This window comes from Lissotriton vulgaris, chromosome 6, assembly GCF_964263255.1.
Source record: "Lissotriton vulgaris chromosome 6, aLisVul1.2, whole genome shotgun sequence".
Lineage (NCBI taxonomy): Eukaryota > Metazoa > Chordata > Amphibia > Caudata > Salamandridae > Lissotriton > Lissotriton vulgaris.
Window position 1 is genome coordinate 1,776,096,257 of NC_141694.1, and position 26,612 is coordinate 1,776,122,868.

The 26,612-nt window shown below is 42.4% G+C and overlaps 1 protein-coding gene across 1 annotated transcript in view; it reads left to right on the forward strand.

The window, feature by feature from the left end:
• The window catches only part of LOC147709465 (protein-tyrosine kinase 2-beta-like), a 368,771-nt gene that overhangs the window by 161,434 nt on the left and 180,725 nt on the right, over nucleotides 1–26,612 (forward strand). Inside the window, exon 4 of the mRNA XM_086925999.1 lies at nucleotides 5,723–5,808. The gene's annotated coding sequence lies outside the window, so the exon portion shown is untranslated. The remainder of the gene's footprint in view (nucleotides 1–5,722; nucleotides 5,809–26,612) is intronic.

Sequence of the window (26,612 nt, forward strand, 5' to 3'; positions counted from 1 at the left end):
TACATAACAGATAATCATCAGATACAAAAAATAGAAGAGCGACATATCAACAGAGGAGCGCAAAGTAAAGAGCAACACATTGTAGTGTAGGACAATATTGCCTTCAGAGTTCTTCGGAGTCTTAGAGCTGTAGCATAGCTCGATGTTTGCTTTCTGCCCCACGCTATCCACTTCCTAGGGAGCGGTTTGGGAGCAGGGTTTTTAGTTGGCTTTTGAATTCTACAATGGTTCTGATGTGAGGGGGAATGGAGTTCCAAATTTTGGGAGTGCTTCCGGTGAAAGATCGATCTGCAGTTTTGTTTCTTCTAGTTTTAGGTGGGATGAGTTGGAGGGAGTTTGAGCTTCTCAGGTTCCTGGACTGGTGAGAGTTATAGTAAGGGGCTTTCAAAAGCTCACCACACGCTTGTGCGTGTGTGGTCTATTGCTTGCGGTTACCTGCACGGGCGCCATATGTTTTGAATTATTGTGTCCAGACACGGGCTCGATAATTCTAAACATATGTCCTGGTGATCGCTCTCGCACGCGCGCCACTCGTGGGATGCTCCGTCATCATGGCTCATTAAGCGCATCGATTGCGGGCACCCTTACAGAGTGCGCACATGGGCCGTGCGCCGCTGCTCCCGCTAGTTTATTGTTTATGTCGCCCACTTTCCTCTTCTCAAATGTTGGCACTTGGCTTGTGCTAGAAGACTGCCTGTTGCTTTGGGCAGCGGCTATATCCTCGGCGCACACAATGCAGCTCCTCCTATGTCTCTGTACCCAGAGCTTCCCCCAGACCCATAGCAACGAGACACACCGAGTCCCGCACAGGGAAAACCCGCTAAACTGGCTTCTGAACAGGTCACTCTTTATTCATATAGGGTTTGGAGCTTTTAGGAGTTTGGGACTCACATTTATTTATGCATATGGAACTCACTGCTTAATAGTTTACTTTTTAAGTGTCTCTCGTGCCTTAACCTCTCTCCACTGGCTGCCGGTGAAGGACAGAGTGTCGTTTACATCTCTCTGCCTAGTACATAAAACACTTTTTAATGCTTGTTACTGTCAGATTGCTGTCTTGCTATAAACCCAGCAGTTGCTTGTGGTCTATGGATGTTTTCCTTCTATCAGTACATCAGTTTCTCCGTTCTGCAATTAGTGGCAGAGCGTTTTCTGGGGAAACTGCCTCAGATTTGACCTTGCTTACTCTATCTTTTCAGTAACAATTATTTCTTCTAAATGTCAGGAAAGCTCTGAAGACCTAGCTTTTCCTCTCTCTCTTAAATAAGTGTCATTCAGGCACTATGCCCTTGCACCCTTTCTACTGTGAGCGCCTCTAGTGAACAGTTACCTGCAACAATCTTAAACTGTGCAGTTTGCCCCCGCATGCTTTTCGACGTTGGCCCTTATGCATTTCAATGAATTGTGATCCTCTCAATATCTGCACTGCTCCCTCACACCCTTCTGTCTGTGGAACTCACGAGTGCCAGTAAATGGTGCCCTGCGCCCTTACAATGCAAACAAGCATTGGCATAGCCAATAGTTCTCGCCTTTCGGACCTTATAAGTGTTTTGCAATGCTACAGTTTTGTCCTTGATACTCAGTGTCCCACCGATATTGTGGGTTTTCTGTTCGGGGGCAGGTCCCTTTTAATTGCCAAGAAGTTAGGTTGCGAAATAATGGCAGCGATTTACTGCATAACTGGGTTTATTTCGTTTCTACATAGTGCATTTACATCACTTCTTAAATGGAGGACATTATAATATCCCAATAAATTGTTGCATTTTTAGGGGACAGAAGTTTGACAGTAACCTATTAGGAGATGTACAGGAAGGTTGTTAGAATTTTGACAACAGACTGGACTACCTGGTTCATCCAGTCTGCTAATGCCCTTCCACCTCACTAGTACCCAAGCCATGAACTTCCATGTGCACCAGTTCTCCCGGAGATACGCTTTCATCTTCCTGCTGGCTTGCAGCATCTACAATAAAAAAAAATTGGGTAGGACCATCACTCACCAGTCTGACAACCAATCAGGCATGTGCCCTCTTAAACGCTCATCAAAAAAAAGATTTGCTTCCTGTACTGCGTTCATTCCACTTAGGAGTCTGAGCGTCTCTCCCAAATTCCCCGCCCTCCCCTTTTCCATGATGTCATACATGCATATGCAAATACATGAGACTTCCTCAGAAGACTTGTACTTTGTGTCATCTTCTGAAGGTATAAACTCCAAATCTGGATACCGTAAATTCAGATGAGATCCCATCAGTTACATAAGGTGTAATGTACCCCCTCATTCTATGCTACATGTCCTCATGTGCCCCAAAATTTGTTAAACTGTCCCATATGCTGTTCCACAGTTTGCACGCATTATTTGTGCATAAGATCTAAAAATCCAGATTTTCGTCTGTCTGTTTTCTTTAAAATCCCATATTCATAATAGCCATGTTTCTATGAATGTCCCTTTAGCACAGTGTTTTCCATCTGTCCTTGGTAGAAGTACGGATCCTTATTTACTATTGAGTAATAGGTGTGTGTTCCCCTCCTTCTACCTCCACAAAATATTCCATGAGAGTATTCACTTGATATTGAATATCAGGCCTTTGAAACCTCTGAAGTAAATTTTCTTTTCTTCTGACATTTATTTATTTAATTTCTAAAGCCCATGTACACCAAATGCTTTGTAGGGGTTGGAAGCTAGGGAAAGAGGAGAGTGAATGGCTAAATACGTTTGTTTTCAGAGCTCGCCTGAGGGCTTAGTGGTTCTCTGTTTTTCTTAATACCAGGGTGCCGATTGTACCACAATCCAAAGACAAGATTTTGAGAAGACTGCCCCCTTTTCGTATCTGTCCTCTTCACTTGTGGGCCTACCAACAGAAATTGATTTTCAGTATGCATGAACAGAGCCATGTAGCTGTCTTTGGGTCAAGGAGGCATGGTCAACTGTTTAGGTTCTGAATAGGTTCAACTACAAAGATCTTTTGATCAATAATAGAGGGAGGGAGACATAAATATAGACTATTACAATATTATATTTTAGTTCATTCACAAGCTGCCAGCACTCAGGTGATTTTCCTTATGGAGAAAGTGAGAGCCATGTCAACATATGTAATGCTTTAATGCAGGAGGTGTTCAGGTTGTTTGGAATGATGCCTACTATGCAGCTTATGCTTATTGTTTTACAGATGATCTGCTGCTGTGAGATGTGAGGTATATACACAAGCTGTTGTCTGGAGCATTATCTCCACCATTGTGTTTTTCTTGCACATAGCATCGGTTGGAAATACTACTAGGCCACAATTTGGTGTTGTCAGTAAAGGATGTGGATTACTGAGGAATATGGGAATCTGAAATGAGTATTCTGTTGGTGTAATTAGGTGGAAATCTATAATATTTCAGTTCTGTACAATAATGTTTTTTTATTATGTCTTTATTTAATGTATCTCCTTTTGCATGGATAATTCCCTGTATGAGAGTAGTTGCTGGGTTTTCAAGAATGTAAGTGAAAGTGCCTTTCAGTATTGAACATCATTTACTAAAAATAAATGCAAACATGCATTTTGGGGGTTATTCCTGCAAATCTATTTTAGCTGACTTTTTATCCTACATTTATTAAAACAGTTGCACATGTCATTCAATTCCTTCATGGTGTTTAATTTATAAAATGAGTTGCACTTAAACGCTTTATAGAAATAAATGTAAAAAGTGGTGGTTGACACAGTTCTTGTTTGAGGTTTGGAATGCACAAATAATGCGGGTGAGAATTAGCAAGGGCAAGGGTTTCACTGTTTATGATAAAATTCAAGGAAGTCGCCCCTGCGCTTTATGAACAGATTAATAAATGCCCCAAATCTAGCACGATTTATGTAATCTTGTTCCAGCGTGTATTTTATATTTCAGGTATTGTTAAGTAGTCCTGGCAAATGTTGTGTCCAGTACTCACACTTGTTTGCATCCTATATACAATTGACTTTTTAATCTTAAACGCTTTTTAATTTGTGAACCATACATTTATGAGGGGTGAGATCCCACCTTTGAATGTTGAATGGCTGCCATTGAGCTTTCAATTCAGATGAGAAGTATTTACCATAATTATATTGTGGATTATCCGGCAAGCATCCTGACTATGAAAATGTATAATTATTTCTAGAGTCCTGAATTTCCATAAGGAATTGGAATTAAACTCATTGGCCCTTTGGTTAAGTTTGCTATAAAATAAAAAAAAGTTATTGGACACAGTGAAACTTCATTGGTCATCCCTGGAATTACATATGGAATCATACATTGAGGAATTTGCGAATGGATAATAATGTATGGGAAATTGTGATGGGCATTACTATATAAACCTTGCATTCCTTCTTCTGCACCAGTGGCAGCAAGGTGTGGTGGCTGTTGGGTCCAGGGGCTTTGCACCGCATCATCTGTGAACATATAAGCAATGACTAGGGTGTGTGCATTTATCAAAACCATAGCTGCCATCTGTATTGTTCAGTTCCTTTCAAATTGTCACATTTTTTAGCATCCTCTTATTGTGTTTGCATGGCAAGTGTTTTAGTGTGTTGTCTACTCCTGTTATTGACTTCACATTTTAATTATTGAATCGGTTTTATATTGGTGGTGTGCTGACCTAGGAAGACAGTGCCTTTTTTCTTGCTTTTCCAATTATGATCACGCTTATTGTCATTTTAAGTGCTAACTATACCTCTTTTTAGGTTGTATTTATTGAAATTGCACCATTCATGGAAAATTGTTGGATCTAAAATAAAGAAGGGAACTAAGAACTGTTTTGCCTTTGAGAGAAAGGATAGACAGCGGTTTGCAGATGTCATTGCTCAGGAATGAATTTTTTCTTCCTCTCAGAGTAGTGGAATGTGTGCTCTTTTTATTGGTGCCCGTCTGGCGCTGGCAGGAACAAAGTGCATTTGTACACAGGGCGCTTTGAGGCAGCCATCTGTGAAATCCTTTCAGTGGTTTACTGGTGGTATGATCCTCATTTTCAAAACATGTGTGTCCCACTCCCCTTTGCACTGCGGTGAGTTACTGCATGAAAGCAAACATGAACAAGCATTGGCATAGCCAATAGGTCTCGCCTTTGGAACCTTATTAGTGTTTAGCCATGCAACAGTTGATGTTGTTGCACCAAGGATATTGTGCTGCATAACTAAATACTTACAAGGTCCCAAAGGCAAGACCTATTGGCTATGCCAATGCTTGTTCTGAATTAGGGAATAGTGTAAGGAATTCGGTGCTTATGGCCTAGTAATAATCATGAATGTTCCCTCATTAAATTCCAATGGGTTCTTCCTAACAAAATTTATTGGGAGTGCAAACGTTATCGCACCCCGTGGTCTGGTGGCCGGCTGGTCACCAGATACCATACATATGACTACACTTATAATTGCAATCTCTTGGTGTAGGAATCACAAAGTTAAATTGGCAATTGAAATCAGGCCCAACGTGCCTGATCCAGCTTGCCAGGTATTTGAGAACAATTCCCTGAACTGGGGAAATGCTGCAACCTATGAATGTGAGTCTCATCTTTCCATCTACTAGCCGTCGGACAAGTGGCAGTAACTGATCCATTCAGTTATTGTCCTATTGCAATGAAGTGTATGAGCACTCAATGTGAATCCTCTTAGAATATAGAACTTATATATTCTGAAATACGTGTGCCCGGCTATTCCCGTGAAATGCATGCAGCGCATAACATTTACCCACATATCCTGACTTGCAATTTACACAGGTATATATCAACATCCGTGGCAAATTTGCCTACTGGTGTGGTCTGCCTACCCGATCTCTAAAACTACGCCGTATGTTTAGCAAAAAGTAAATGCAATACAAATGAAATTCAGAAATACTTTACCTTTTAAAAACAAATGTCACATGCTTATTCTCTCTGGTCGTTTTATGATTTCTACATTTATGCATTGTTTAAATAGCTGAACGGGTACCTTCCTTGTTAATGCCACTTCTCACCTGTGTGATTCTCACTTCTGCTGGCTTTGGTTTAGCATATCCAGTATTTCTGCATATTCACATTGTTAGAAATGAAATCTATATTCAATATGTGCGAGATAATGTCACATTCTTAATATGTATTGCTATATTTCATTTTTTGCACACATTCGCGTTGCAGAGACAGGAATCAGTGATACAAGTTTACAATTTCGACATAACTTCATATCTCGTAGAATTCGTACTCTTTAAAATGATCGCTCACTACTTTGAAAATAACGCACATTATAAGTTCCTTTTCATTTTCATTTAATACTTACATTTTTATTAAAATGAGAAAGGTGTAAGATTTTGCTAGTTTTGGTAGACTCCATTTAACTGTCAGCAATCACTTTCTTAACTAATAAGACACAATCTCGCGTTTTCAATAAAGATGCTACTTCCTGTAATATCCCTGAGCAGCTTGTGATGTCACTTCCTGTAATTACCCATTTGATTTTAGAGAAATAAAACAACTGAGCACGAGGAGCGTAACAAGTACACACAAAGCTAAAGCCCAAATTACGAATAAGCCAGGGTTCTTTCACACTTGCGTTTTGAAGCATATTAAAGGTCAATATGTAAACTAAAATGTTTATGCTCTTTTCCGAGTCAGCACTAGTTTACAAGCATTTGATTATCCTTGCGCACTCGTAACTTTATGACTACGGACTAACCAACTTGGCGCTGAAATCACTCACACCAAAGTCTGTAAGATGAGACACGCAGAAAACTAGCCACCATTGACTGACAATTGCTACCGCACCTTGAGAGCAAGAGACCTATCAGAGGTTACACGTAAACATGGGCAACTGTGAGACTACAAGCCCTACCTTTTGAAATCACGGCCTGTGTTTGACAGGGACCAGACACACGCAGCGTTTCCCTTGCGGGAGCGAGCAGCAGCACCATCTGTTTTGAAGAAAATTACAAACATATGGCGCCGATGCTCGCTCCCGCAAGGGAAACGCCAAACGTACAAAGAAATGCAAATCATGCACACATTTAGGCAAAAGTGGTGATCGATTGCAAAAGGTCCCCTGAATGTATGACATTGTTCTGCATTCTGTCCATCAACTGTTGTTTTTGCCTTTGTCACCCCGAGTGGGATGGGTATGCTCAGACGTGAGTCCCATGCTCTCCACACCACTGGAGTCAAGCTATCCTGGCTGAAGACGGCTGATAGCCAGAAACCGGTCCTAGGATGCTTGATTCCGGTCCAGGAAAGACATGGCTTGGCAGTTCTGGCTGGACTGTTCCTATGAGGCACAGGATCAAGGCTGATTTGCATATGGCCATGTCTGAACTGGGGTGGTGTGGAGTGCAAAAAAACGATGGAATTAGGCCCAGATCTCTGTACTGGGGTGAATGTATGACATTGTTCTGCATTCTGTCCATCAACTGTTGTTTTTGCCTTTGTCACCCGAGTGGGATGGGTATGCTCAGACGTGAGTCCCATGCTCTCCACACCACTGGAGTCAAGCTATCCTGGCTGAAGACGGCTGATAGCCAGAAACCGGTCCTAGGATGCTTGATTCCGGTCCAGGAAAGACATGGCTTGGCAGTTCGGGCTGGACTGTTCCCATGAGGCACAGGGTCAAGGCTGATTTGCATATGGCCATTTCTGAACTGGGGTGGTGTGGAGTGCAAAGAAACGATGGATTTAGGCCCAGATCTCTGTACTGGGGTGAATGTATGACATTGTTCTGCATTCTGTCCATCAACTGTTGTTTTTAGCCTTTGTCACCCCGAGTGGAATGGGTATGCTCAGACGTGAGTCCCATGCTCTCCACACCACTGGAGTCAAGCTATCCTGGCTGAAGATGGCTGATAGCCAGAAACCGGTCCTAGGATGCTTGATTCCAGTCCAGGAAAGACATGGCTTGGCAGTTTGGGCTGGACTGTTCCCATGAGGCACAGGGTCAAGGCTGATTTGCATATGGCCATGTCTGAACTGGGGTGGTGTGGAGTGCAAAAAAACGATGGATTTAGGCCCAGATCTCTGTACTGGGGTGAATGTATGACATTGTTCTGCATTCTGTCCATCAACTGTTGTTTTTGCCTTTGTCACCCCGAGTGGGATCGGTATGCTCAGACGTGAGTCCCATGCTCTCCACACCACTGGAGTCAAGCTATCCTGGCTGAAGACGGCTGATAGCCAGAAACCGGTCCTAGGATGCTTGATTCCGGTCCAGGGAAGACATGGCTTGGCAGTTCAGGCTGGACTGTTCCCATGAGGCACAGGGTCAATGCTGTTTTGCATATGGCCATGTCTGAACTGGGGTGGTGTGTAGTGCAAAAAAACGATGGATTTAGGCCCAGATCTCTGTACTGGGGTGAATGTATGACATTGTTCTGCATTCTGTCCATCAACTGTTGATTTTGCCTTTGAATGAAGTAAGGCATAATCTTTTCCTAAACCCTACTTTCTCAAGTGGGGACACTCTGTCTTGTATTTTATGATGTCAACAGAACTCCTCAATGGTAATGCAGGACCATACAGTTACCTGCAACATATCATCTACATAATATATAAGTAAAAGTACAAAACTTGAAAGCCGGTGCTTATGAATGCAGCTTTAATCTGCATATACTACCTTCCTTTATGCATCTCTATATCTTCCATGTACCTATGGATCGAAAAAATATTTAATACTTTTCTTCAAATTCAGCATATCCAATGCACTAACCTATTTTTCACCCTATACGACTCTCAATATATCCTCTACCTTTCTCTGACTCATCTCAAACGTATTTCTAGTACTCTTTCCAATGCACTACCCTATTTCTCACCCTATACCTATCAATATATCCTTTACCTCCAATCTCTCATTCATTCCAAAGTCCATACCACTAATATACCCCCAAAATAACAATTTCTAGACCCTTCCCTACTCTACCCCTCTTTGCATCATCTTATACCTCTTTAACTATTCCGATCCCCCAAAACAAGCCTTTCTAAATCCTTCCCTCTGACTCCCCTCCCCCCCCACTTCCCTTTTACTCAAACCAAGCCTGCTCCTACAGCTATAAGCTCCAGATCAAACAAAAAAAAAATATATTTCTAAAATCTTCCCTCTTCTATCCCACCACTATCCTTTTCAATCCAAATAACAGAATAACATATCCACCATTCAAATTACTGTCATATTTCACTATACTAATTCACCACTAATACTATATGGGCTCCAGAGTAGTGTACTACTCGCCAAAAAAGCACTTCAACACCCCATCAGGAGTATCAAGCGCTATATAAATGCAAACCTTTTTCCCTCTTCTATCCCTCCACTATTGTTCTCAATCCAAATAACTGATTAACATATCCACCACTCAAATTACTTTCATATATTTCACTATACTAATTCACCAGTAATCCTTTATGGGTTCCAAAGTAGTGTGCTACTCACCGAAAAAAGCTCTTCAACAGACCATCAAGGGTAGTAAGTGCTATATAAATGCAAAACTTTTTCCCTCTTCTATTCCTTCATTATCCTTCTCAATCCAAATAACTGATTAAAATTCACCACTCAAATCACTTTAATATTTCACTATACTAATTCACCACTAATCCTTTATAGCTTCCGTAGTAGCATGCTACTCGCAGAAAAAGCACTTTGACTCCTCGTCAGGGGTAGAAAGCGCTATATAAATGCAATTAAAATACAATACAATACATTACTTGTTTGACTACTTTATTTGCAAATCAAATCTGTTAAAAACCTGTGTTTCACAATGGATGAAATAGTCCTTCTTGGTCAAGCCACTAGTCCTTCCAGGGCAGTCATACTGGGAACAGTAACTAAAGCTACGACCTCGCAGCCTCCTAAGCCCTGGGAGACCCGGCGGGTTCCGCCTGCCTCCAGCGCCTTTCAGTGAGTAGCTTATTTTCTTATTTCCATCTAAGCTCTAGTGCTCCTGGCCCCCACCGAGGTGCTGTTTCAGAGTTCATGCTTCTCTGGCTGTTGTTCTGGTGTTTTTTTATATGGAAACATGCTCTAGTCATAAGCAACGAGCTCCCAGATAGTAGATGATCTCCTGGGAGGTTCACATTTGGAACATGCACTTGCATTTCGCACTCCTTATCCTGGCGTCGGTCACGTTGGTTGGGGGAACAGCGTTTACAACACAACTTTTACAACGCAGTACCTTTACGACGCAACCATAACAACGCAAGTCATTACAACGACTTGCGCTGGGGGGCGCTTTAGGATAGGGAATAGTTTTAATTTACTATCCAACACCTTCCCTACTATCCATGGGGACTGGAGTTGGAATAGTAAATAAACTATTCACTATCCAGCGCCCCCCAACGCAAGTCGTTGTAACGACATGCGTTGTAAAAGTTGCGTCGTAAAGGCATGCGTTGTAAAAGCATTCGTTGTAACAACGTACATCCTGTTGGTTGCCTCTACGAGAGGTTAGTGTGTTTTGTAATCTTTACTGTATCAATGTATTCTCCTACAGGGACTCCCTCCTACCACTAACTACTGCCGGATATCCCTGCTTTCAACAATGTTCACTCCTCCAGCCTTCTAGCACTAATGGGAGCCGGGTCGTCCTGATACTAACTTCAGCTAATTAGCCATGTTTTACCACTAAATGTAGGTGGTTATCTCTGCTTTTATCACTAACCTCAACCAGGGTCTACGTGCTTTCACCCCCTACTGCAGCCGGATTGCTCTGCTTTCATCGCTCACCACAGCTGGAGCTCCATGCCACTAACTAACTACATCTGGATCTCTCTGCAATCACCTCTAATTACAACCAAGACCCTAGGCATTCACCACTAGACTATGGTCCAGTATTCCTGCTCTTACCAGTGACTGCAGCTGAATTTCCCTCCTATCCTCATTCACTAAAGCTGGGTCATATTATTTTTAATCGCTAGACACATCTGGCTCCCTCTGCTTTCACCACTAAACTGTAGCTGATTACTTCAGCTAGCACCACTTACTTCCACTGGTTTCCCTGCTTCTACCCGTCTGCAGCTTACGCACCCTGCTGTCTGCTCTCACTGCTAACCAAAACTCATACTTCCTGTCTTTACCACTAACCTTAGTTGTCACCCAGCTTTTACCACTGACTACAGTAGTGTTTCCTTGCTTTTACCAACTACTTAACCTGTACAAAAAGAAATAATTTTATATTGTCTGTTTTGAAATAATGCCACCCACTTTGTATTTGGATTGTAAACCAAAATGGTGTATTTTGTCCCTATTTTACTTAAGACTGCAGTGGTGTCAGATCGAATATGAAAATCTTGTTTTTTTATCCCATTGTTTTAGTTGGCTCTCACTGGCCACTGTTTATTTTATATTTTAAGAAGACCTTTAAACAGGTGTTCAGATAAAAAGGTGCCTGCCTGCCTGCCTGCCTTCTCTCTCTGCTTTTTTGAGATTTGGGCTTTGCATAAGTACTTTTTTTTAAATTAGTAGTAATGACTTTAACTGATGATTAACAGTTCAGAATGGATGTTTTATTTCTGCCCATGTGTACAAATCCTCAATTAGAGTGCATTTTTAGAAGTGGAGTTAAGGACAACAGTGGCATTTTACACCTTTTTCACCCCTAGCTGCTTGTAATAAATACAATTCCACATACTTTTGTCAATATATCCTCTAGCTTCACTCTCTGACTCACCCAAACCTCATTCTCGTACTATAATCTCCAGATTAACTCTTCCTTCCTCTATCCCACCTTGCATCACCCAAACCTCATTTTACGAAGATCTCCCAAACAACCCTTTCTAAATTCTCCCCTCATGTATACCCTCCTCACACTCATCCGACACCTCATTTGAGTCCTATCATCTCTCTAATCCTTGTCTAAACACTCTACCCTCCGCTATCTCTCCTTTACTTCATCCCAAACATTTCCAACTACTATAATCACCCAATAAACACTTTCATCAGACTTTTCCTCTTTTATTTCTCCATTCTCCTTTCAATCTAACTAACAGACTCACATGTCCACTGCTCAAACAAATTGACATTTCCCTATACTAATATACCACTAATACTTTTGGGTTCCGATGTAGTGTGCTACTCGCCAAAATGCGCGTTTAAGCCTGGTAAGCGCTATATAAATACAATGACATGCACACACCCAAGTGAGCTTTATATACGGATGCAAAAAAAAAATGAATATGCCCCAATACGTGTCTATTCCCTCACATACACGGATAATAAAATATTGTTTAATATTTCAATCGCTTATTTGAAATGTAACCATCATTAACGCAGTGCTGTTTCTTAATTACACCGGTATGTGGTCTGTTTACCTTTGGCTATTCACTGTGCTTTCTTGGGCTTATAGTACTCTCCTCGTACTCTGCTTCTTGTATATAATGACACATTTCTCTCATGACTCTCCTTACTTGTCCCTCCTCCTGCTCTTCTTCTCACTCTCCTTCCTTATGCCTCCTGCAACTCTTCTCCTCACTCACCATCCTTGTCCCTCATACTGCTCCTCTCCTCACTCCCCCCCTTATGCCTCACGCTACTCTTCTCAATCTCCTTTCGTGTGCCTCAAGCTGCTCTTCTCCTCACTTTCCTTTCTTATGCTTCATGCTGCTGCACAACTTACAATTCCAATACAACCTACATAATTCCTTTACACACAACATACATACCCTCTATAACATATAGGTGAAACACATTGCCATTTGCAGCACCAAAAGCTTTCACTCAAACACATGCGAGACCTATTGCATTTCCAAAGCTTGTTTTTCTGTTGGGTTTCTGTGATATTGTTTGGCTTTACCAATACTTTATCTCTGTTATCAATGTATTGTTCTATACACATGGATGTTCATATGGGCTGCTTTTATGTTTAAAATGCAGTATCTGCTGTTAAATATACATCTCTCCTATTAGTGGCGGAATTTCTATGCACGTGCATTCCTTAATGAGCAATATTATGAAGAATTATTGACCAATCCATTTGATGAGTTTTGTTTCAATCTTTCATTCATCTCTCCTTCATGTGGTGCTGCAGTCTTTCTTGAATCAAGGTGTGTAATGTATCTGTTAGTAATTTCCTTTTTGGTCCTTGTTACTTGCAAGTCCCTAGTATATGGTACTATATGTACCCAGGTCCTGTCAAATGTTACCAGTGGGCCTGCAGCACTGGTTGTGCCACCCACTTAAGTAGCCCTTCAAACATGTCTCATGCCTGCCACTGCAGAGCCTGTGTGTGCAGTTTTAAACTATCATGTTCATCTGTCAAGTTATACCTCTTGCCAGGCCCAAACCTTCCTTTTTAATGTATATAAGTCACCCATACGTCAGGCCCCGGCCAGCCCAGAGGGCAAGATGCTGTGTATTTAAAAAGTTGGTCTAGCACTTTTAAGTTTGTCATGACCGGGTAGTGAAAAACTCTTACATTTGTTTTTTACTACTTCAAGGGGTACCTAAACCCATAGGATAACATTGAGATTACCTCATTAAATTTTATGATCGTAATTTCCAAATAGGAAGATATAACGTGTAACGCAGAGAGTGCTCCAGAGGACTGCAGCATGCGCTTTCCAGGACCAATCTCTGTATGACGTGCAGGACTCCATCGCAGCATTCGCAGCTATTCACCGGGTGTCGCAAAAGGACCGTCGGACTCATCGGTATTAATAACAAAATAGTGAGTTTTAAAAAAATATTGAATTTTGATCTTGTATGTTGAAAAGCGTGTATTCTTTCCAGGAAAGGGGCGTGTCACATCGTGGGGGTGAACATGTGCTGGGGGGCCTGGAAACTCCGAAGCTCCCAAAACAGTACCTTTACAGTTTCAAATTAGTGTGTCCCATCCATCAACTTTGTAACCTGGTTCTACACAGTTTTTGAACAATAAAAGAAGAAAATCACCATTCTTGATGTTAGGTGGCCTGTAGCATGCTGCAGGAAGAACATTCCTTTGGCATATCATCACCCCAACAGGTCCAAACCTGTCAGCCCCGAGATGAGCAAGACCCACCAAAATGTTTGGGACCCACACATCTCTTCGTGTCACTGATTGCGCCCTCCATCATGTGACCTTTCCTTATCTGGCCCGAAAGCGTACATGACTAATGAGAGCACATGTTCTCTGGAGCATGCAGTCTCCAGGTACAGACACGTTACTTGCAGATAAGCTCATTAATGCGCCTTGACATGCTGCATTGGACAATTTACATACAGAGCATGACATACATACCTAAGGCGTTGCACTGATTGCCTTATTCAACAGCTGACCTCTGCTGAACATCTGTCAAAAGCTGTATTCTATGTATGGGTTGAATAAAGTACTGCATTCAGCTTGGAGCCAATAAGCAGAATAAAAAAACGTTATTAATGTACTTGTTTATTTATTGAATATATTTCGGCATCACTGGCCAGGGACGAGGGTAACAGGTCGCTTCAAGTAGAACTGGAACAAAACATGAAGGCAGAGGAGCTGAAAAAGAGGAACTAAATAAGGGGGAAAAGGTTAGAAAAAAAGTTGATTTAAATATTTCCAGAAGCACAGTGACCTGGTGTTGAGGTGCAAGTATCTGCAAGGCGATTCCAGAGAGTTGGTGCTTGACAAAAGAAGGGCGGGGTTGCTGTCTTGGATTTATTCATTTAATAATTTCCAGTATTTAGTGATTAGCCTCTAGTGTCGCTTTGTCCTCCAGTCGGGTGGGGTGTGTCCTTCAAGTAGGAAGGGCGACCAAGATGTAGTGATTTGTGAAATGGTGGAACACAAAATGATGGGGCGTCCTTGCAGAATGTGGTGAGAGCCCCATGAGGATTTAGATTGAATGGGGTCCCTATGAGAGGTGGGCCCCCCAGCCCTTATCTGCGTGGGCTGCCGGGGTCTGTGCTATACCCCTGCTTTTCATAGGATACATGTCATTTTAAAGAAGATTTGAGTTAGTATTAGGATGCAGCATCCCACATACCAATTTCATAAAGGGACATCTTTATTAATTGAACAGCGCTAATACACTTCGCAGCTAAGATGCGTGGAGAAGTGTGGCTCAATGGTTAGAGCGGCAGACCCTGATGCAGAGGTCTAGCCCGGGACCAGGGTTCAATTCCCCGCCTCGGTGGGTGTTGGCTAAAAAATTCCACGGACCTGAAAATTCTCGCCTCGGTGCCTATTCCAATCATGGAGTCCCACTCTGCAACTCTGGGCAATAGCTTGCTTAATCTCCACAACGGCCCCCACAACGCTAAGGATGCCTGGCCTCCACCTTGGGGGTGCCCAGGAGTGGACCCCTCACAGGGAAAGCCAGGATGGGTTCCACAGCGATGTGGTAAGCACGTTTGCATCCTTCATTCTCTCAATTATGTTATGTGTATTTCATCCACGCATAACTCTGTTGAGAATCCTCTACTACTTATCGAGTGGCACGAAAAATCGCCCCCAGAATAGACTTTGCACTGCACAGGGATAGAGAGGGAATAATAAACCCTGCTGAACCTAATCAGTTACGACCTTCACAATAAAGGAGACAGATAGAAAGGTCGTCTTCAATCTCTTTTGAAATCTTGAAGGCTCATGAAACAGTTCGTTACAGAAAAGTGACAAAGCCCTGACGAGAGTCCGGGAACTTGTTTCCTTGGATTTGAAACGCGTCGGCACACCTATGGGAGCAAAATAATATCTATAGTGTCAACTAGCATTCGCTAATTCAAGAAGTAATCGTTTTTTGACGATTTTGTTCCCTTTTTTTACTTTGTCCTTTCCTTTTTGGATATAGATTTATTTAATATAAAGATAAAAACAAAAATGTATGATGTTTTGTTTGTATGATGTATTGTCTTTTTGAGATGTATGATGTTTATTTAATTTGAAAAGTCTTTTTTGGAATGTAATATATGTATGTAAAAAGCATTTTATATGATGTAATTATTTGAATGTACAGCTTTCTTTCTATGCATGAAATATGAAAAAATAGACTTAAAAGAATCTAAAATTAGATGGGTATAAATAAAATACCAGGTCAAACTGAAGTAGTTTGGGTTTGATCCTTGTATCAATTTTTCTTTACAAATAAGTGTGGTGGAGACAATTTACGTTGTTGTATTGATATGTGTATTTGTGTAGCACACTAATCACATGTGAGGGTATATAGCCAGGTGATTTGCAGGTGGCAGGCACCTGTCTCTTGGTGAGGTTAGTCAAAGAACCAGGTCTTCTGTTTCTTGCAGAAGTCCAGGAGCGATGAGGAGGCTCTGATGTGGCGGGAGGAGTGCTCCAAGATTAGGGGAAGAGGTTTAAGAAAGCGCGGCCTCCAGGTGTGATTTAGCGTTTATGGGGAATGCGTGTCAGTGAAAGTCCAGGTGAGCGGTGTTGCCTGGGGGGGGGTGTAGAAGTATATGAGGCTGGTGAGGTATGTTGGTCTGGTGTTGTGCAGTCCTTTGTATGTGTGTCCATCAGCCATTTGAACTGGATGTGTTTGTGGATTGGGAGACAGTTCTGTTCTCTGAGGTGTGGGGTGATTTGGGTGCAATGAGGTAGGTTTGGATGGTCTGGAGCCGGGTCAGGAGTTTCTTAGTGATTCCTGCATAGAGTATGTTGCCGTAATCAGGTCTGCTGGCAATCAAGGCTTGTGTGACTGTTTTCCGGGTGTTCTCAGGAAGCCATTGGAATATTTTATGTAGCATCCTAAGGATGTAGAACCAGGTGGAGGTCACTGTGTTCACTTGGGCTGTCATGTTTTTTGTCCAGGATGAAACAGAGATTTCTTGCATGGGTGCTGTGGTAGGGGGAGGGTCTGAGGTTAGTTGGCCAGCAGGTAGAGCACTGCGAGAGGTTGATGCATACATACCTGCCAAATGGGACCCTTTTGGCCCTCATTAGGAGTTGTTCAGAGTGTAATTACCATTTTGTTTCAGAAATAATACCACTCTGGTTGCTTACAAGTTTAACTGGGTACGATTATTCCACCCATGGAACATATTTTAAAACACTGCATGCAGATTCGCCCTACCTGCTCCTATCAGAACTCCTAAGTTCAGTTGCAGCGTCCCATAATGCAGAATATTTGTTGAGCTGACCTCTGGGGCCCTGAGCACTTGTTAGTCACATTTTGTCCACAGTATATTTTATTTAAACTTCATAGCCATTGCATATATTACAAAAATATTATGCAGATATTAAGTACTATTGTCTTGAATGAAGGGGCCAGTGTTCTACTTCATGTCCTGGATCAATTTTCAATTTTGAAAATGTCACTTTAAGAAAGTTACCATTTTCCTGACTTAGCCATTAGGTGCCTGCAGCCTGTCTCTGGGTCACATTACTGCATGTGGGTGACAGTTGGGCTTTGTGCATTCCTCCTACACAGTCACACACAATGGGGAGCTTATGTGTGCCTGGATGGGCCATCACTGGCAGAATGGGAGGGAGCAACTGGACCCAGACCCACTTATACTTGAATAAGCTGTGTCCTGTCTCCACACAAAGGGCTGCATACCCCCTGAAGTTAGTCTGGAGCCAGGGCAGGGAATAAACATAATCTGTGCTCTTCAAAGGCCTACCTCTAAAAGCCTCTCCCCACTTCAAAAACACGACGCAACTACAGCTCAACATCAGTAAAACCAAGATCATTCTGTTCGGCAGGGCCGAGGATTATTGGTCTAGCAGCTGGTGGCCTCAGGCTTTGGGCCCATACCCGTCCCCTAAACAAGTAGTCTGCAACCCTGGGATAACAATTGACAACAAGCTATCCATGAAAAATCTTGTAAATCGTGTGCTAGGCATTTGTTACGGGATTCTGCGGAAGCTACGTAAAATCTTTAAATGGCTACCTATCAAAGCCAGGAAGCCTCTGGTCCAGGGCTTAATTGTAAGCCGCATGGGCTATGGGAATGCCCTACTAGCCTCCCTGAATGAAGACCTCTTTTTCAAGCTACAAATTCTGCAGAATACTGCAGCTAGACTGATTTTAAATTTACCTCCAATATCTCCCTCAGTCCCAAGTTAGATCCCTCCACTGGCTTCCAGTCAGGAAGAGAGGTCACTTTAAAATCCTGTGCCTAACTCATAAAAGTAGCCTGGTTATCTACCAAAAAAACGTAAAAGATACCAACCAGAAAGAACATTAAGATCCAGCTCAAAATCTCTTATCACCCCACTGCATGTCCACACCATACGCAATGGGGATCGATATTTTTCTTTTCTCGACCCCCATCCCTGGAACAAGCTGCCGTTTCATCTTACTTCTATTGCGGATAACCAGCGCTTCCGCAAAGAATTGAAAACATGGCTGTTTGACCAGAAATAACGCTAGTTGGTTTGACCCCCAGTCTCTGGAATCTCCGTAAGCGCCATGAGACCTACCGGTGATATGTACGCTATACAAGTTTCTCTGACTTGACTTGACTTGACTACTGGGTATATATACACTGGTCCTCAGACACCACCACTTCAGTACACTTCTGCACCTTTGGATACTCTATGAGGAAGAAGGACTGCTATGATGCTGAAGGATTGCTACTCTGCTGAGCTGCTGATCTGAAGGACTGCTGCCCCCTTGCCTGAGTGAGAAGGACTAGACTTGCATCTCTTGAACCTAGAACCCACAGTGACTACAAGGGCTTGTTGACTGGCCTCCTGATCTGAAGCCTCAGGACACAATAGGCTTCCAACAACCTTGCACCTGCACTCTGCCATCTGTCAGTCTGCACTGCCAAGTGGTCAACCCCAGTTAGAGCCGACACATCGCTGCCACTGGTTAATTGTACCCATTGCAAAGTTGCATTGCCGCCGCAGCCCTTTCGGAACTACAACTACGCAATGATTCCTCTGTGCAGGCCCTCTTATCCTTCATTGACAACAGTCTTAATGACGATGCTAATCTCCAGACTGCAGCCTAGCATCTCTTCAGAACCGACACATCACCTCGACTGCGCACTGCTTCCTCGACACCGAACTCCACATCGCAAGCTCTGACTACGGGTTCCCCGACAACAATGCAGGACCTCGCAACGCAGCGTTCCAGCATATCGGACCAAACGCATAGCTTCGGCTGCTAGACTCAACTTTGATGCCGATCCTCACAATGCTCCGCAAAACAGGATTTAAGGCACTCTGTTCAGTGGACCTAACTGGGTCCCTGTAGCCAGCCCGCACTCTATTGCGGTTGGCTTGAATTAGGACTTTGTCCCAGTCTGCCATGATCAGATATCCACAGTTGGCGCATTGTAGTTTTTGGCGCTATTTTCACTTAAAACCTTTAAATTACATATCTCCGGTTCTACTGATTGGATTTTTGTTGTTTTGGTCTTGTTTTATTCATTAAAGAAAGTTCTATTTTTCTAGCTTCTTTTGTGTAGTTTTTTCCTGTTTATTACTGTTTGAAGTGTTGCACAAATACTTTACACATTGCATTTAAGTTAAGCCTGACTACTCTGTGTCAAGCTACCAGAGGATTAAGCACAGGTTAATTTAGGGTTGGTTTGTGCCCCACTCTGACAAGGATTGTGGTTGCTGCTTGACCAGGGTTCACACTCTAGTCAACCAACAATCCAGTTTCTTCCAGCTAGCATAGACATAGTTGGTGGGGAGCCAAACATAGAAAGTAACTCAAGTTAAAGATATTTCTTGTGTGATCAGGCGTTTTTAGCGGTTTGCAAACTGTAAGAAAATTATGAATCCGTATAGGATTGCATGGGAGCTAGTTTCTGATCTTCCAGTTTACTGAACCCAATGAATCTGGGGGGCAGGAGAGTGGAGTGCAGCAGACGGTAGATTCTATATTAGCCTGTTTATTAAAATTCCTGAAAGATACCATGCACCTTGAAAATGTAGCATCATTATGTGGGCAGCCAATGATGTGCTGCCAATTTTTGATGCACCTGCCACATATTACATCACCTGCATCTGAAACAAGCCACCTGTGATCACCTTCTGGCATAAGACAGTGCCATAGTCCAGATGCAAACTATTAAGGGTAACAGCCACCAGACAATGCGCATTAGGTAAGTAAAAATATTCTTTGTAAGATGTAGCATGAAATAACTGAATGAATGACAGGACTTCATTTAGGGGAATTGGTGACGATCTGAATCAAATTTAAAGCCTAAATTCTGCACAGTTTGTGCTAGGGTTGGGTAGCGCCCCCTGTTGTAGGATTCGCATATCCTCCCACAGCATAAATTTATTTTTGAAGCACTCTTCTTAGACTAAGTAAGCTCATCCAGGCGCTGGTATAACTTATACAAATGCAGATTATTTCTGCTACTGAGGTCTGGATTTAAGCATTTTGTGTGGCACATTAGTACACATACAGTAAAGGCACCCCTGATATTGAATTCCGGTTTACAGTGCTTCTACATAGATTTATACAATGGTAAGAAAGTGGAAGCCCAAGTAATCCCATATTTTGAAGGTTTGGAAGTAAAGCTTTAGAAGGTAAACAAACTGTCTAAACAAAGATCCCCCCAAAATCCTAGCTTCTCTACCCCTCACAGAAGTGTTATATTCTCATCAGTGTCAAACATTGCAGAAAGATCTTGTAAAAATAAGTCTGAAATTGATGATAAACCCTAATAAGTGCCTATCTAGCACGGAGACCAAAACTGATTTCGATGTGATGAGGAAAAAAACTACACGAAGGAGGCAGTCTACTGCCAACATTGCTGAAGTTTTCTCTTTACATGGTTTTCCCTAATCCTTGATAAAGCTGGAAAGAAATTAATGGGCCTGAAATTGTGAGGATTCATTAGCGCTGCGGATGAATCCTTTATCATGGGAATCACATAAGCTTGTTTACAATCACTGGTACCCATCCTTCAGAAAGTCTTAAGAAAGGTTTTTGATGCCAGTAGGACATGTCGGGCCTCCTGGGGAGAGGAGATATAATTGCACCCCCTGCCACTGACTGAGAGGCCCATTAAAAGGCCGGGATCTTGCATTTTCCTAGGATGTTCAACAGTAAGAATTTGTCGTTTTGAACTAATTTCTAACGATGCTTATTTTAATTAAGGAGAGTTCAGAAAACAATGTTTAAATTATGTTAAGTGTGGTCATTGTTCTTCCTTGTTTGTACATTAAATGTGTCCAGTAAACTCAGTTTGTTCAACTTGAGACTTGTGTAGCGTGTTACCTGTCAGTAGTGAAGCCTCACAGCGCTATCAGAGTTCGGGCACATTCACAAACAGGAGGACTTTCTGCACGTTTAAAAAAGAAAATAAATACATTGTGTGGCTGTGGTGATGCCCTCATGTCATGTGTTTGGTGCATGTGCCCATTTATTAGGGGCACACACCATCTGCGAAAATTGGAATATTCACCTCCCGGGCTTGATGTTTGTCTCCAAAGTCATTTAAAGTATTGTGTCAATAGGACCCTTTAACTAGGCTGACTTTATTCAGTTTAGTTTAGTGTTTGATATGTTTTTGTGGACTTGTATATTGTTTTTGGCGAGTGGGATGCTGTTGTGAACTTTGTGACACCCAATTATATGGTGTTGTTAAGTTGCATTTGATGTACGTGCGGTGTCCTGTCTAATGTGTTATTCACAACTATGAAACACATGTACTGTGTGTACTTTAACAGCATCCGCTCACACATAACTGTTATCCTCTTGGCGTAGGTACTAAGGTTTGGATTACTTTTCTTGTTAAACCAGCATCAGCAGCCAGCTTTCTCCATGGCAGCATCAGTCACTTTATACTTTTAAAAATAAAATATCGCAGCCTATACTTAAGAGTGAAATAAAGCTGTGAGAAACAGCAGGGGTTTTGTAAAAGTGCAACTTTGACAGAAACATTTCCTGGGTGCAATTTAAAGCTTCTGCTGGAGGCGACAAAAGATATTCCAGATGTGAGAGGAAGGATGTAGTGTAAAGGAAGGCTCACAAGAATTTAATAACTTTAGGATTTGGATTTTGAAATTGGTTTTTCAGGTGCCAGACAAATAATTGTTGTTGTTTTCAGAAGGCATTAGGACAGCCATTTTCAGAGAGTAGGTCAAATGACTTGCTGGAATTCACACAAATAGCAGCAGTCAAAATATTAAAATAGTTATGAGGGGAGTGGAGTGCCTTCTGAGAGGAGCCAAAAGGCCAGATGTGGGGAGAGTCCCAAGAAAGCATTGTGTCATGTGAGAGTAAATGCTACTTCCTGTGTCGAAACTACCATAGGTGTAAAACCATTATTTTAATTAAAATGAACCTAGAGGTCTTTAAAGAAGCAATGGAGAGACCATACTCTGGATGAAGAGCTTAAAAAATGATAATAATTCATATTTATTTATTTGACTATCACTCAGTGGTGCAAGAAGCTACTTTTGCAATTTGAGGCAAACAAGGTTGACACCGAAAAAAGAAGTGAAGACAAAGGAGTGTAAGGTACAAAAGAAAGAGTCACTTAGGGGCATGGAGAAAGCGTATCTATGCTTATACATCGAAAAATAATGGATTCAAATAAACTGGATTTCCACGCAGAGATATGAATACTCTGAGGTAAAGGTCTGCAGACGTAGCAGATTTTCTGCAAAAACAACAAAAAAATTGGGACATCAGGTTGGCTACCAGATATTTGGGAACTCCCACAAAATCAGACCTTTGTGATATTCCTAAACCATTTGAGGCAGTTCCCCTCCCTGGAAACATTTGTTAAAGTACACTAGAAAAATGCTGATCTCTGTGTATGGGAAAAGAGGAAGGGATCTTACCAAAATGTCATGGTTTGTAGGGTACAGTCTAGTGCAAATGTAAAGTACTAACTAACCTTAAACGTGTGGATTTTTCATGGTGGAAAATTGGCCTAGCCTTTGGGTAGGATTTCTGGGTATACCGCTGGAACACTGCTTGTACCAGGTTTTCATAATCCAGGCATGGAAAATAAAAGAGGTTGGAAAATGTCCATAGAGTAGTAAATCTAACGTAATCTATGAATCAGGTCTTTTATCTACAACTTCATTTCCCCCTATGGCAATCCACTCTGTGTGCCTTTGTTGCTGGCTCTGCCCATAAATGGTGTTTACTGATGGCCTCAATAGGCCCTCGCGTCACTCACTTATAAATGCAACCCAAAGTGGTGCACACCGTGTTTGGTATTTAGCACTGACCTTTGGAGTGGTCTTGCCGATCTAACAGGACACCCTGGACATCCAGATTGGTTGTTTCTTCCACATGTGGACCGTTTACCCTCAGATAGGTATCAGTCTCTAGAAGCCATTACTCCAGAATAAGACACTGCATTCTAAATATATGTCTTCATATAGGACAGGGTCACCCTGACACTTCCAGGTGACTTCCTAGCAAGTCTCCTCACTGTGCTGTATACGTTTGAACAGTGAACCTGTGAGGCATTGATACAATCATGTGACCTGGTGGGAATGATGATCTCTCTTGTGTCCCATTAAACATGTACAAAAATATAGACACAGGGTTCAATATTTGTTTTATAGAATGTGACTTGCAGTATGTCTACGTGCTATAGTCGTGGAAGGTTCTGCCCTTGGACTTTACTCACCCACTTAGTGGCCACTTAAGGGTCACCCAAAGGAACTGGCCCCTTAAGGCTTTCTGCATGCCCATCGTGGTCCTTTACTTTCAGGATGGCATGGGGTATAGGAGATCTTAGGGATTCTTGTTGCCGGTCGCTGTGAACAGCCTTGTGCTGTGCTGGCCTGGCCTTACCTCGCCAAGGAGCCACTTCCTTTTCTCTGTAGTTGTGCAGTCTAAAAACCTCCAGAGAGACCATCTTTCCTGAGTGCACATGAATCTGGGAGAATGAACCACACGTCTGTTGATGGCAATGTTAGATCTGTCAGTCACCTATACCAGTTTCAGCCCATGCACACTGCCTTCAGTACCATGCAACAGGATTACTGTGCTTAAACAAAACCCTCAAACTTCTTGCAGAAAAGGGGCTACATTAAATAAATACAAGAAACTATAGACATCACATGAAAAACAATGAAATTGCCTGAAATGTTTTTTTATTTACTCATATGCAGATATTGGGGAGATATCCTCACAAATATATCATGGATTACAGTTTATAGTATTTGTAAACTGGTGTCAACTGTTGTGAACTTCTGGACCCTCTCCACTTGCTGTATTATTTGCCTACTGCCATTTGCAGCCTGGAACTGGTCTTGCTTTTCTGCAAACGTTTTGAGGAGACATCCCTCATTGCTAATTGTGTCACTGAGCTGTGTTTGCAGATTCTTCCACCTTAGTTATCATCCAAATTCTTTCAATATTAAACCATCTTTTTGTGCTACGGATAGTGGATAAGAAGAAAATATGGGCTTATAATATTCCTATTTACCAACCCAATTTATTGATATTATAATATTATATATGGGTCTAGCAAAATGATTTAAAACCACGTTTTGTATCACTCTAATTTCTGAGAGCGTGACAAGCCAATTGACCTCTAAAAGTATTTACTATATGACTAACCAATCCTAACAATTTTCTGGGATTCATTGCGCCAAGAGGTGGTTTCTTTTCAGACATGTGTCTTAACCTCCTTCTTAAATTGAAGTAGGGTTGGGGTGCTCCTGATGGATACGGGGATTCAGGGCTAGACTCTGGTGGTGTAGACTGAGAAGTCCTCCTGCCTCGTTTTTCTTTACAGCCCTTCTTCATCTCCTGCCTAATGGTGTTGTGGGTGTTCTGAGAGCCACTGGAGATGGTGAGCTTGTGAGACATATAGGAGGGGTTGCTGGTTGTGATAGGTTTGGTGATGAGGCTGCTGGTCTTAAATATACTGTTATGTTATATGCTGTTTTGTAACACGCACAATTACCACCGGAGTATCCTGGCGTGGTATACCGCTGGGGAACCCGTCCTGGCTTTCCCTGTGGGATGGTCCCTACTGGGAGTCCCCAAGGTGGAGCCAGGCATCCCCGGCGTTGATGGGGCCGTTGTGGAGATGAGGCAAGCTAATGCCCAGAGTTGCTGAGTGGGACCCCTGGTTAGAGTAGGCACCGAGTCGAGAATTATCGAGTCCGCTGACCCTGGTCCACGACCCTGCCGCATCGGGAATTGAACCCTGGTCCCGGACCGACTCCTGCTTCCGGGTCTGCCGCCTCTAACCAGTGAGCCACACCACTCCACTGTGGACTGGTAGGTGGAGCCAGTGGAGTTCCATTATGGTGCGGCTAGTGCGGTGATATTTGTTCTTGCTAGGGTGTAGTCTGGGAGGTTATGGAGCAGGACTTTTCCTCCATTCAGATGCTAAAGTAAAAGGACTTGAATGGCATTTCCGAAGAAGCTTTCTGGGAGGAACAGTCTCACTTTCTTTGGTAAAGAGAGCTGGTACTGAATGATCTTAGTTTCCTTAGTGTTGTCTTTCTTGAGGGTAAGGTTAGTGTTGTGGGGGAATCCAAGGAACTTTGTGCTGGTCAAAAGTTGGGATTTAAATTCACCCAGTTCTATGTTGGCAAGCCAGGTTTGGACTTGTTGTTGAGTATTGTTGCCAAATATGAGGACATTGTTTTTTGTGGCTTTATATTTCACATATGTGCTTGACCGCCAGGTCTGGATGAGGTTCTGGCAGGGCTTGAGGCATGGGATAACCACAGCGGCGGAGAATTACGTCGAATCACGAGTGAGTGGACCTCCTGATACCCGCGTTGCATTCAGGGATGTACGCTGCCCCATGCAGGGGGTGGTGCAAGGGAACCAGAACAGCTAAATGGCACTTAACTGTTTTTGCCATTTCAAGCAATAAATAGGGAGACTACTTGTTTAAACCATTCTACTGCGAAGAGTCTGCTAAACTCCTTCACCTTAATTTTAGTATAAGAGTTGCAAAGTAATGTGAATATACTGAATAGCAACCAATCACACAAATTATTTAAAAGGGAAAAATTGGCTTCTAGTTTGGAGAAAAGTTAGATCATGCAATAATGTGTTCACTCCTACAGCTAAAGACGCCCACAGTAATTGCAATATATTTTATATTGTAATGAAATGCACACAGCCGCCCACAGAGTGTCTGAGAAGAATCCTGATGATTAAAGTAAAAGATGTGGTTGCGTGTTTAAATGTCTTAGGTTGTACCTGTAGGATCAATTGAAGCACGTTGGTAAACACTTGCATTGCCATTGCTTCGGGATCTTACAAATCCCTCTTTTGCAATTGCCAAACCTTTGCTGCCCACACAGGATAAAATGTGGTCACAGCTAAATGTGGATGTACCTAGAAATCCCTCATCTTTTAAGACTGAAGACAGAACTTCCGGTGTCTGGGGCTGTTTGCAAGGAGTTGTTTAGTTGTCTTACTGATTCACTGCTGGGGAGCAGGACTGTTGTCCATGGAGATGCCTGGGAAGGGTAAGCCAATTTAGTTGACCTCCATTTCAGTAGCTATGAGAGCTATTGTACATTTGAACACTAATGGTAGACTAGCAACAGACCACAAATACCTTTACACCTGGTGGGAGACTTAATACCATCAGGTAGAAGAACTTCTCTGCTGTCACTGAAGCAACCAAACAGGAAGGCATGAAGTAAGGCTCCAGGAAGACAGCACTTACAATTCTCCAGACATCACTCTTAAGTATTATCACCAGGGACCAAGATGTGCGTGCCCTCCTTGTTAGATATTGGTACCAATGAACATTAACACTGTCCCTTCAAGAGCAGGAAGGAGAGAATTGCAGCTGACTCCCCGCCGAGTCTGGTTTGTAGCAGGTATTATAAGGTAC